The sequence below is a fragment of the Schistocerca americana genome, chromosome 2 (assembly GCF_021461395.2).
Source record: "Schistocerca americana isolate TAMUIC-IGC-003095 chromosome 2, iqSchAmer2.1, whole genome shotgun sequence".
NCBI classification, from domain to species: Eukaryota; Metazoa; Arthropoda; class Insecta; order Orthoptera; family Acrididae; genus Schistocerca; species Schistocerca americana.
In genome coordinates, this window is record NC_060120.1 from 686968169 (window position 1) to 686982778 (window position 14610).

Genomic DNA, 14610 nt, shown 5'->3' on the forward strand with positions numbered 1-14610 from the left:
AAGCACCTTACAATACTGTTTTTAATGGTCTACTGTAGCTTGATTGTGACTACTTCTAACATTTTGATATAATTCCCACTTTGTTCTACATGACATCCTTATCCCACTAGTCAGCCACCCGGGCTGCCCATCATTACTGCTAGTACCCCATTTAGAATGTTCTAATGGAAAGCATCTCTCAAAGAGCATGAGAAACGTGTTAAGGAAAGCATTGTATTTATCATCTATGTTATCGGCACTATAAACATCCTGCCACTCTTGTTCCTTGACAAGGTTTAAAAACCTCTCTATTGCTGTTGGATTAATTTTCCTACATAGTTTGTAATTAAATATGACATTGGTTTGAGTACAAAAGCCTTTTAGTGTTAAAATGTGTGCATCATGGTCTGAAAGGCCATTCATGCGTTTACTAAAAGAATGTCCATCTAGTAATGAAGAATGAATAAAAATATTGTCTATGACTGTGCTACTGTTCCCCTGCACCCTAGTTGGAAAAAACACAGTTTGCATCAGATCATATCAATTTAGGAGATCTACCAACATCCTTTTCCTTGCACCATCATATACAAAATTTATATTGACATCACCACATATAACTAGTTTCCAGTACTTCCTACAAAGTGAATCAAGAACCCTCTCTAGCTTGAGCAGAAATGCTATGAAGTCAGAGTTAGATGACCTATAAACAACAACAATTAGAAGTTTAGTTTCACTAAATTCAACTACCGCTGCACAACATTCAAATATCTGCTCAGTGCAGTGTTGTGATACCTCTATGGACTCAAATGGAATACTGTTTTTTACATACAGAGCCACTCCCCCACCCCGCAAGGATCTCCTTGAAAAACAGCCAGCTAATCTGTAGCCTGGTAAAGGAAGCCTCTGAATTGTCAGATTATTTAAGTGGTGCTCTGATATACCAATAATTTCATAGTCAACATCTATAAGCTGTCCACTAACTTTATCTCTAATATCTCCTATATTTTGATGAAATGTGCTAATTTCTTCTCTACTTGGAAACATTACATCCTCAGAAGATGAGCCCATAGTTAAAGGGATTTCCTTTAAGCAGGTATACCTATAAGCTGAGTTCAATCTAAAAAATGTGCACCTCTAACGCCAACTACTACAGGAACTTTTCCACAAGTGACACCACCACCACCACCCACTACACTATCACCTATAAGCTTAGACATATTCTGCTAACAGTCATTGGATCTCGAACAACGCGAGCAGCAATGTTGCGATACGATAAACCACAATTGCGATAGGCTAAAATCAGACCTTTATCATAGTTGGAAATGTGATGGTATGCATTTCTCCTCCTTACACGAGTCATCACAACGACATTTCACCAGACAATGCTGGTCAACTGCTGTTTGTGTATGAGAAATTGGTTGGAAACTTTCCTCATGTCATCACGTTTTAGGTGTCACCACTGGTGCCAACCTTGTGTGAATGCTCTGAAAAGCTAATCATTTGCATATCACAGCATCTTCTTCCTGTCGGTTAAATTTCGCATCTGTAGCACGTCATCTTCATGGTGTAGCAATTTTAATGGCCAATAGTGTGTCTTCCGCTTCACTGCCAGTATGATCACTGAATAAATTAATAGATGATTTTGACCCACTTACTGATTTTACATACGACCAAAAAGTCTTAGGATTTTTACTCAGATAGGATGACAGAGTGTTGCTTTCAAAGTCATTGAACACTTCTCTCATTATTCTCCTTATGCTCATTTTCACTTCGTTCAGCTTTTGTTTGTCAGCTAGGTTTTTATTTCTCTTGAATCTGAGATGAAGTTCTCTTAGTTTACGTAACATGGCTGCTAAACCATGGTGGTTCTTTCCCATCCTTTAAGACATTACTCAGAACATATTTGTTTAGGGCATATTGCATGATTCCTTTGAATTTTTTCCATTCGTTTTCCATATCTTCGTCCTCATCACCGAATATTTGATACTGGCTGCTCAGATACGCTCAATCTGTATCCTGTCACTTTTGCTAAACAAAAAAATCTTCCTACCTCTCTTAATATTCTTTGTCAGACCCATTGTCATAGATGCTATCACAGCCTTATAATCTATGTTAATTGATTCGATAAGTTCAGGTCTGTTTGTTGTCAGGAGATCTAAGCCATTACCCTCATGAGTCAGTTCTATAACTATCTGCCCAAAGAAATTTTTACACAAGACATCCAGAACAATGTCAAATGAATTCCTGTCTCTGGCACCAATTTTGATAGCATGACACTCCCAATCCATACCTGGCAAGTTGAAGTCACCCCCTATTACAACAGCACGATCAGGAAAATTATTATCAGTATTCTGCAACTTCTGTTTGAAGCACTCTACCACTAGAACTCCCAGGTATTCTCTAAAAGCATCTGATTCCCATTTTTGACTGATCTTTGATACTTAACTTCACCGAGATTAATTCACAATCGGAAACTGTGATAACCTTGCTAGATTTTATTGAATACTTTACTGCAATAAACACACCACCAACATTGGAGACTTACCTATCCTTACAGTAAATATTCCAACCTCAATTTAGGACTTTGTTGTCATTAATATCTGGTTTCAATTAACTTCCTGTTTCTAATATGATCTGTGAATTATAGCTTTCAGTAAATGATACTAATTCTGACACCTTTCCATGGATGTTCCTGCACTTTGCTGAAATCATATTAACCTTTTCTATATCTGATCTGTGATGATGAACGTTCTCTGAGGACATTGTGGCTAATTTATCAGGCAAATCATCTTTGATCCCGAGCGAGGGTTTCTCTAACCTAGAAAAGCCCCTTGTGCACACCATAAATACTACGCTATCCTAGTAGCTGCTTCCTGCATGTAATGCATGCCTGACCTATTAAGGGGAACCCTACAATTCTGTAACCAATTTTGGAGGTCGAGAAATTCACATCCAGTATCATCGCAGAATCATCTGAGCCTCTGCTTTACACCTTCTACTCTGCTCCAAACAAGAGTACCATGATCAGTCCTGATTATCATGCTACAAATAGACTTCTTGGCTTGCATCCCATGTGTAATGGTGTCTGCCTTCACCAAATGAGCCTCCACCAGAATGAGCTGAGGATGCCCTCAGAACCCAAGCTGCAGGCATTGCTCATGCTGACTTGCGGTACTATATGTAGCCGGTTGCACCCAGTACACATAATAGCTGCCAGCAGCACCTCTTCCACAACTTGGATGAGACCTCCCAGATAGCATACTGAGCACAGACTGGCATGTTTTCCCACTTTCCCTGCTATATCCCTGAGGGGCTCCATCACCCGCCTAACATTGGAGCTCCCAATGACAAACACACCCATCCACGGTACTTGTCCGGACTGGGCAACAGGAGAGGCATCCCTTCCTGGCTCAGAGTTATCATCAACACTGGGTAGAATCTTGTACCTCTTGCTAAGGCATAGGTAGACAGCTACATGACCTGCTCTCTCTTTCTGCCTACCACCCAGTGACCCACGAACCCACCACTGTTTGCTGCCCACTCTTGAGTGAAGATGGACTGGTCAGATGTTGCGTATCTGAAAATGCAGTGACACCCAGCTCACCAAGGGATTTCAATGGCACCAAAGATGTTGCAGGTCTTGTTACCAGTGCCCCAATATCACTGCAACTTTGAGAATTAGCCAGAAGCATGTCAACAGTAGCCAACACTGCTATCATCTGTTTACAGACATCAGCCAATTCTCCTTGAATTAAAACGCAACTTAACTACTCGTATTGTTTTTACTTAATAATGGGGTTACTCATAGTTACTCATGATCTGCCACAGTGGTGGTCCTGAATCCATTAACAGTCACTGTAAATTTAACTATAACACTAAATTAATAATTAATCTTGCATAATGTTTCAGTATATTTATTATACTTTCAAAACAAAATCAAAGCATTATTACAGAAGTAAACAACACTTACAATACAAATGGAGCAGCTACATGCTCACTGCTCAAAAACCAAAACCAGACTGACTCCCTGTGCCAATGTGGCTACCCCTATATATATATTCCAAACAATCCTGAACAATATTCAGCATTGTTTAGAATCATTTTTTGATTAACTAACAATTAAAATTAACATATAAGAACTGAAAATACATACATAAACGTATGTTCACTCCAGAACAGCAAGTACAATTATATGTTGGATCGTATTTGTGATACTATTCAAGTATAATTTTTCAAATACATAATTACAATAATGCATTTACATATTTCGTTAATTACTTGAGGCTTCCTTCATGGAAAATGTTCCCTTCATTTACAGAGCTTCTACACTTTGAGGTAAATGAAATCAACAGTTATTTTTGCAGGTATAATTTTTTCTAGAGAAGTTACATATTTGTATGCATGTGTAATCCGAATTCATCTGGAGAATGTATATTTTAAGTGGATCTAAATGAGCTGTTACGTTTCAACACCCCAAAAGGATTTGTGAAACTGAAAGTTGAACAAAACCTTTTCTGACACATGGAGGAACAAGCATTTTACTTATGGTATGAAATAAATCCAGTATCTGATTAAATATGTAAATTAATATGAAGCATAATACAAAATTATTACTCAATAGTACAAAGATCCAGTTATTTCTTAAATATATGAGGTAATTTGCAGTACACAGACCGCTTTACAGAAAATCTTGATGTTGGCAGTTCGCAGACTGCTGTGCAGAATGGAATGCCTGAACAATGACCAATTATTCTATTTTTCATTCATAAAGACACTTCCGATGCTTAATTTCCATCATTACAAACATATAACTATTACTCACAGGAATATTTACGCAATACAATCATTGCTTCTTCCTTAATAGTAAGTGTCAACATATAGTAGTATTGAGACATCATGAGTGTGGTTGCAAATTGCTCATTCCTCACAATAATATGGTTACATAACAGAGCATATTTGCATATAAGTAAGTTTTTGCAACTTACGTGTAGATACACAATAAATGAATCATAAATTACTGGTACATCACGACAACAATATGAATAGGCTATATATATATATATATATATATATATATATATATATATATATATATATATATGTGACAAACAGTAGTATAGTTACATTTAATAACACATAAATGCCAACTTGTTCCCTGGATCATCCTATAAAATAGGCTTTAGTCACTTAATTAAAGCTGACACGATAAGTGAGAAGGGTCTCAGCAATAAAGACATATGCATATGGACAGAGGGAAAGATAGTTGGTACTCTGACGAGGAGTAAGATATGAAATAGAAGATTTGGAGTGTTGGAGTTGAAGAAGAAAAGATGACAGACCCCAAAGACAGGAAACCCCCCTGCCCAGGACCCCAACTGTTCCAGTACTTCACTGTGACGTCGGAGGGAGAGGAGTGTTCAGCATTCCCTACAGAATGGACTTGCCACTGCGTCACCTTCTCAGTCCCCAAAAATTAACCCCAACACTCCCTATTGACTGATCAATGAAGGGTGAACAATTAGCATTCTGCAGGACAGAGTACATGACATATATAATGCTATGTTGGTTAATTCAAGTAACAAATGCTAGATACTACCAGCTGACGTACAAGCAGTCCCTCTAATATCTGAGTTTGATCAAACATAATTAATTACAAAACAATGAAAATATTGAAACCTGTGACATATCTGACACATAAACATGGAAAAACTAAAGTGAGGTACAAAATTACTGTGTTCCTGTCATATCTCCTGCTGCTCAAAAATAAATTAGTACATAAACATGAAAATATAGAAGTAAGGTACACAAATACCATACTGAATTATTACATATCCCATGTTGATAAATAAACAAAGTGAGGTTTCTCTTTGGACAGATCATCCAAGTGTTATAATGCTTATATTATGAGAAGTATTTTCTCACACATCAGTATATTTGCTAAACACCATAAAGTCAAGTGTGAAAATGACAAAAAAATTATGTCACATTTTCAAAATTAAGCAGGAGGCAGGTCTGAGACATAAAATTCAATTTTATGGATTCTCATCCAAACATCATATATGTTCTCTTCTCAACTGACAATGCATATGAAGGACCAAGGACTTTCATTAAGTACACTTAACAAAATTATTTCAAGTGGCAGCTCATACAAACAAACAGAAGTAAGTTTGAGAATATCTTGACGATGAGCGATTACAGAGAATTAGGTTGCATGTGACATTATATCATGGTATAATTATGTTAATACATCGCTAGTTCTAATTTTGTGCATGTAAGTTGTAGATCTAATTAAAGTAAATATATTTCTTTTGAAAGGAATAGAGCATTGATGAAAGGTGGTTACTGAGAACCATGTTGCACTTGACAGTATATCATTGTGTCAAGTAGAGGTAGAAGATATTTCAAGCAGCAGCACATATGAATAAAACACTCGTAAGTTTTAGAATACAATGACAGTGGGTAATTATAAAGAATTATATTGCATGTAACAGTATATCTTTGTATTAAGTCTAGATAGACCAAATTGAACTGATGATTATAGTGTACATCGTATCATGTAAAGGTAGTTGTCAAGCAATTTACAAGAAATGGTAATTGTTAGCCTTTCAGACATCTATTTTCATGGAAAAATTATGACAGTTTTCAACTGTTGAAATGCATCTAGAAATAAAGACTGTACCACTTGTAGGACCAAACGTTCTTCTTTCTTTACAAGTCATACTCAGACTTTAGAGTAACTGAAAGGACATGAACATTTCAGGTCAGGAAATCATAAGGATGGATAGAGGAATTTGCCCACAATAACTGTCAAAGGCACCTTGTTCTCGTGGCTTGGTAGTCGTCATCCCAATTTTTTCTTTCTTTCTTTCTCTCTCTCTCTCTCTCTCTCTCTCTCTCTCTCTCTCCCTCTCTCTCTCTCCCTTCTTGTAAAGACTGAATGCCACAATGGCAACAAGCCATAAAATCAGATTTATATTGCTAAGTACCAGCAGGGGACTTCCAGAATATATACTGTTCAAGAACCAGTTGGCAGACTTCTCGTTGATCATCACCACATTAGACATGATGTAGCAACATCAGATCAGACAGTAAATAAAATTGGGCACAGATAAAGGTAAATTCCAACATAGGTTAAGGTAAAGGGTGAAGTATCACAGGTTACATTAAAACAGGTTAAACATTATTTTAAAAAAAAAAGTTAGTTCAGCCATTCTAAAGGTGTGATCTATGCTTTTCCTCACCAGGTAAGGAGTGTCCGCTCACAACAAGCTTGGTCCCTAGTCATATCGTAGTGTGTAAAAATAGATATAAAATCGCAAATGGCGCTGTCGGATTTGGAATGTACACAAAATATAATAAGGAGAATAAAGAAACACTAAAAACTGCTCTGCAGTTTCTTGCTGTGCCCTAAGATGGCAAGCTCTTAAACAGAAATAAATTTCTCTCCTGAAGAGAATGTATCTACACTTAACTGTTACCAAAAAGTCTGCTTACCCAAAAGCTGCTGCACGAGATAACTATTCTAAACTATACGCTGTGTACCAGCACAAGATTTAAACTTAGTGGCATGATGTGGCAATCTGACAGCAGGAAAATTGCACTAGGAAGCCACCTTACACAAGGATATGCACCAATATTTACACAAAAACAAAAACTTACAGTAATTTGCTAATCAATGGTCTACATAGTAAAATATACAGATATAGTTCACTTCTATGCAGAAGCAGGTCAGAAATAAAGAACCTGAATTACTGTATATCAGTAAATGCTACTCTGCTACCACTGCTAGTGCTTCTGTTAGGCTCAGTGCCTACTGGTACATTATTAAATTCCTCCATTGAAAACTGTCTAGAACAGATAATTTGATTCCCCACTCATGATGAAAATATATTAGATCTTCTGGCAACAAGTAGACCTGACCTCTTTTAAGATGTGCACATCAAAACTGTTAACATTGACCATGAATCTGTTCTGGCAGTAATGATCACAAATTAAGAAAAAGCATAGGGCAATAGATAGAGATGCTGAATGAAATGTGTTTCATTGTCAAGAGAGCAATATGTGAAACCTTCAGTGATTACCATTGCAGAATATTGTTAAATGACCTTTCACAAAACACAAAGAAATTCTGGTCATATGTAAAGACTGTTAGTGGCAATGAAGTTAGTGTCCAGTCTCATATGGAGAAGACTGGAACTGAAGTTGAAGACAGCAAAGCAAAAGCAGAAATGCTTAACTGTGTTTTTAAATATTGCTGTACAAAGGAAAACCCAGGAGTTTTGCTCCAACTTAATTCTCGTACCACCAGAAAGATGAGTGAAATAAGTGTTAGTGTCAATGCCATTGAGAAGCAGCTGAAATCATTAAAACCGAACAAAGCTTCAGTGCCTGATCGAATCACTATCAGATTCTATACTCAATTTGTTGCTGAGTTCTCTTCTAACTGTAATTTATCATAGATGCCTCAAGTAAAAGAAAGTGCCCAGTACTTGGAAATAGCATAGGTCACACTCATTTACGAAAAGGGTAGTAGTGTTGATCCACAAAACTACCATCCAATATCATTTACATCAATTTTTTGTAGAAGCGTAGAACACATTCTGAGGTATCTCAAACAGAATGGCCTCCACCATGCCAATCAGCATGCGTTCCCAGACATTAATCATGTGAAACCCAACTCGTTTTTTCAAACAATGAAAAATCCAGGATGAAATGTAACAATATTATGAAAAAGAAAGTTGCTACTCAACATACAGCAGAGATGCTGAGTTGTGTGTGTGAGATGCGTTTGCGAGAGTGTGTTTGTGTCTGTAGTCTATTTTTGACAAAGGCCTTGATGGCTGAAAGCTTATTTGTTACAATCTTTTTGTCATGCCTGTCTGCGACTCAGCATCTCCGCTATGTGGTGAGTACCAATCCTTTTTTTCTCGCATGACATACTGAAAACTTTCAATCAAGGGAGTCTGGTAGATGAGGCATTTCTTGATTTATAAGAAACATCTGACTCAGTACCAAATCTACAGCTATTGTCAAAAGCACAATTATATGGAGTACCAAGCAAAATTTGTGACTGGATTGAGAATTTCTTGGCAGGGAGGATGCAGCAAGTTATCTTGGATGCAGAGTCATTATCAGATGTAGAAGTAACTTTGGGTGTGCCCCAAGGAAGTGTGTTGGGATCCTTACTGGTCAAGTTGTATATTAATGACCTTGCAGACAAGATTAATAGTAACTTCTGACTTTCTGCACATGAGCTGTTATCTATAATGAAGTACTGTCTGAAAGAAGTGGCACAAAATATTCAGTCAGATCTTGATAAAATTTCAAAGTCATGCAAAAATTGGGAGCTTGCTTTATATACTTAGAAATGTAAAATTATGCAGTTTACAAAACAAAAACAACATAGTATTCTATGACTATAATGTCAGTGAGTCACAGCTGGAATTGCCAAACTCCAACAAATACCTGGGTATTACACTTTGTAGGGATGCAATGCACGTATGGTCAAGGGGTAGTGTCTTTGATCAGTAATCAGAATGTCCTCAGTCCCAGGTCCAAAATCCGCCACTGCTTAAATTTTGATTAATAATCAACATCGCCAGCTGAAGACTTCCAGCATAAGAAGTCACCCCCAGTCTATCAACTGCCTTGTCAAAGAGGGCAGAGAAATGGACAGAGGTTTAGGTCACTCTCTTGTCCTTGGGTTGGAAAACTGCCTCTAAAAGCAGAAGAATCAGCAATGATCAATTGCATTAGGATGCAGAAGGCAATGGAGACCACTGCATTAAAGACACATGACTTGTATCTACAGGATATGTGGCCTGTAATTCAAAAAGTGTCATAATGATGTCCCCATTGGCAAAAGATTCCAGAATAGTCCCCCATTCGAATCTCTGGGAGGGGACTGCCAAGGGGAAGTTGACCATGAGAAAAACATTGAATAGCCAATGAAAGGATAATGTTCTATGAGTTGGGGTGTGGAATGTTAGAAGCTTGAACATGGTGGGGAAGCTAGAAAATCTGAGAAGGGAAATGTGAAGGCTCAGTCTGATATAGTAGGAGTCAGTGAAATGAAATTGGAAGAGGACAAGGATTTCTGGTCAGATGAGTATAGGGTAATGTCAACAGCAGCAGAAAATGGCATAATGGGAGTAGGATTTGTTACAAATAGATCAGTAGGGCAGACAGTGTCTTCCTGTGAACAGTTCAGTGATAGACAGCAAACAAACATTTACAACAATAGTTCAGGTATACATGCTGCAACTGTACTCGGGCTCATTCACTACCTATTTTTCAGATGGCTCATCTGCAAAGGGGGTTGGTAGTGAACGGTTGCATTTGCACCCTGCATACCTAATACTGAGTCATATATTGGCTAGCCTTTGAGCAGCAGTGAACTGAATACACAATTGTCTATAGCACAACCTTGCGCAAGATGAGGTACACTATACAAGTTCAGATTGAAACTTTTCTAACTTTGTGGCCATGGATGTTAATAATAATCGATGCAATTCGTACACATGGTGTATTGTCTCGCACCTACACACTTTCACGTTGTTCCTTCACAGTTTATTCACATACACTGGTGTCCATGCTTACACTCGTGGCACTTTGCCACTCTGAACTTACCACCACAATGGACAAAGAACCAATTTTTCTGCTCATATCCTCAGTCCTGAATCGGGTCCCGTGACACTACATTAATCAAAATAATTCCTAAACATGGCCACAATTCGTTTACAATTTTTATATGATTTAAATACTTAAACCTAAATACATTATATACTTTTACTCACATTTATCACCACATAATTTTATAATTCATTGCAATTTAAAAAAAATAAAATAAAATAAAATAGAAACACTATGCAACAGAACTATGAACACTCATCAAAAAACAAAATAAGTATTTTCATGTCCATTTTGCATTACACTATTTTCACTCTGTATTTAATACATAATTTTATTCTTAAGCCCAGAAAATTAAAATCAGAACTAATTTATGACATGCTATCAGATTTACATAATGAGGAATAACTCCATGTTTTGGCACAGTTTCACCCTCAACCTTTATTTAATGAAGTCTTTGCACAAAATATGAGACATACAAATATTTGTGTGGCACTACAAAGATCGAAACTGAATGGTGTCTTCATAATAAAATAACGACTTACTTTGCAGTTGTTCTAAACATCTTTATTACTTAATTCCACTATGAAACATTTTGATTGAAGTACACCAGCCCAACATATTATTTCTGCTGCTGTACTTTAAATTTAAATTACGAACTACTTGAAAGAGCTCCATATTATCCTTTACCTTACAATGCCGATGTCGCAAGCTGAAGATGAAGAGACAGAGAAAGTGTATGAGGTAATTGAAAGAGTAATACAGTACGTAAATTGAGATGAAAATCTAATAGTTATGGCAGACTGGACTGTAGTTGTAGGGGAAGGAGTACAAGAAAAGATAAAAGGTGAATATAGGGTTGTGACAAGGAATGAGAGAGCAGAAAGACTAATTGAGTTCTTAAATAAATTTCAAGTAATAACAGCTAATACTCTGTTCAAGAATAACAAGAATAGGAGATGTTTTTGGAAAAGGCCAGGAGAAACAGGAATATTTCAGTTAGATTGTATCATGGTAAGGCAGAGAATCCGAAATCAGATATTGGATTTTAAGGTGTACCCAGGGCAGATAAAGACTCAGATCACAATTTGGTAATGATGAACAGTAGGGTGAAATTTAAGAGACTAGTCAGGAAGAATCATTGTACAAAGAAGTGGGATGTGAAAGCACAAAGGAATGGAGGGATACACTTGCAGATGTCCAGGGGATAAGGAATATCTTAGTAGGCAGTACAGTTGAAGAGGAATGGACATCTCTAAAAATGGCGGTCACAGAAGTTGGAAACAAAAACATATGTTGTTGTTGTGGTCTTCGGTCCTGAGACTGGTTTGATGCAGCTCTCCATGCTACTCTATCCTGTGCAAGCTTCTTCATCTCCCAGTACCTACTACAACCTACATCCTTCTGAATCTGCTTAGTGTATTCATCTCTTGGTCTCCCTCTACGATTTTTACCCTCCACGCTGCCCTCCAATACTAAATTGGTGATCCCTTGATGTCTCAGAACATGTCCTACCAACCGATCCCTTCTTCTAGTCAAGTTGTGCCACAAGCTCCTCTTCTCCCCAATTCTATTCAATACCTCCTCATTAGTTATGTGATCAACCCATCTAATTTTCAGCATTCTTCTGTAGCACCACATTTCGAAATCTTCTATTCTCTTCTTGTCTAAGCTATTTATCATCCACGTTTCACTTCCATACATGGCTGCACTCCATACAAATACTTTCAGAAATGACTTCATGACACTTAAATCAATACTCGATGTTAACAAATTTCTCTTCTTAAGAAATGCTTTCCTTGCCATTGCCAGTCTACATTTTAATTCCTCTCTACTTCGACCATCATCAGTTATTTTGCTCCCCAAATAGCAAAACTCCTTTACTACTTTAAGGGTCTCATTTCCTAATCTAATATCCCCAGCAGCACCCGACTTAATTCGACTACATTCCATTATCCTCATTTTGATTTTGTTGATGTTCATCTTATACCCTCCTTTCAAGACACTGTCCGTACCGTTCAACTGCTCTTCCAAGTCCTTTGCTATCTCTGATAGAATTACAATGTCATCGGCGAACCTCAAAGTTTTTATTTCTTCTCCATGGATTTTAATACCTACTCCGAACTTTTCTTTTGTTTCCTTTATTGCTTGCTCAATATACAGATTGAATAACATCGGGGATAGGCTACAACCCTGTCTCACTCCCTTCCCAACCACTGCTTCCCTTTGATGTCCCTCGACTCTTATAACTGCCATCTGCTTTCTGAACAAATTGTACATAGCCTTTCGCTCTCTGTATTTTACCCCTGCCACCTTCAGAATTTGAAAGAGAGTATTCCAATCAACATCGTCAAAAGCTTTCTCTAAGTCTACAAATGCTAGAAACATAGGTTTGCCTTTCTTTAATCTTTCTTCTAAGATAAGTCGTAGGGTCAGTATTGCCTCATGTGTTCCAACTTTTCTACGGAATCCAAACTGATCTTCCCCGAGGTCCGCTTCTATCAGTTTTTCCATTCGTCTGTAAAGAATTCGCGTTAGTATTTTGCAGCTGTGACTTATTAAACTGATAGTTCGGTAATTTTCACATCTGTCAATGCCTGCTTTCTTTGGGATTGGGATTATTCCATTCTTCTTGAAGTCTGAGGGTATTTCGCCTGTCTCATACATCTTGCTCACCATATGGTAGAGTTTTGTCAGGACCGGCTCTCCCAAGGTTGTCAGTAGTTCTAATGGAATGTTGTCTACTCCAGGGGCCTTGTTTTGACTCAGGTCTTTCAGAGCTCTGTCAAACTCTTCATGCAATATCATATCTCCCATTTCATCTTCATCTACCTCCTCTTCCATTTCCATAATATTGTCCTCAAGTCCATCGCCCTTGTATAGGCCCTCTATATACTCCTTCCACCTTTCTGCTTTCCCTTCTTTGCTTAGAACTGGGTTTCCATCAAAGCTCTTGATATTCATGCAAGTGGTTCTCCTTTCTCCAAAGGTCTCTTTATATCTCCTGTAGGCAGTATCTATCTTACCCCTAGTGAGATAAGCCTCTACATCCTTACATTTGTCCTCTAGCCATCCCTGCTTAGCCATTTTGCACCTCCTGTCGATATCATTTTTGAGACGTTTGTATTCCATTTTGCCTGCTTCATTTACAGGCAATCATAAAAGTTGGAAAGAAAAACATGGGTACAAAGAAGGTATCAGCACAGAAACCAAGGGTAACTGAAGAAATACTTCAGTTGATTGATGAGGGAAGGAAGTAGAAAAATGTTCAGTGAATTTCAGGAATACAGAAATACATCTCACTGAGGAATGAAATAAATAGGAAGTGCACTGAAGCTAAGATGAAATGGCAGAATGAAAAATGTGAAGAAATCGAAAAAGAAATGAGGATCAGTCACGGTAAAGCAGGTGGCAGACTGCAGTTTATTGATAGAGTACTGGGGAACTGCAAGAAGTATACAAATGAGATTAGTTGCAAATCACATGTGTGACCCATTCTAGAATATTATTCAAATCTATGGGACCTGTACCAAAAATAATTATATGGGGATACCAATGTATACAGAGGAAGGCAGCACAAATGGTCACGCTTTTGTTTGATCCATGAGAGAGAGTCACAGAGAACTCGAAGAAACCGAGTTGACAGACTCTTGAAGACAGACAAAAAGTATCCTGAGATAGTTAAAATGATTCAAGAACTGGCTTTAAATGGTGACTCCAGTAATATAATACAAACCGTTACATATTGCTCATGTATGGATCATGAGGGCATGGTGAAATCATTTACAGCAGGCACAGAGGCATTTAACAATCATTCTTCACACACTCCATACGTGAAGAGAATGGGAAGAAACTCTACTAACTGGTACAGTGGGGTGTACCATCTACCATGCGCTTCACCATGGTTTGTGACATATAGATGTAAATGTATATATGTATAACACAAATTTTTAGCACACTATTCATTTTTTTCTCAAACATATACAAGCTAATACATTCTCT

At 37.5% G+C, this 14610-nt stretch overlaps 1 protein-coding gene across 3 annotated transcripts in view; it reads left to right on the top strand.

Moving 5' to 3' along the window:
- Nucleotides 1–14610, top strand: part of LOC124595671 (intraflagellar transport protein 80 homolog) — a 435858-nt gene that overhangs the window by 270829 nt on the left and 150419 nt on the right. The window lies entirely within an intron of this gene.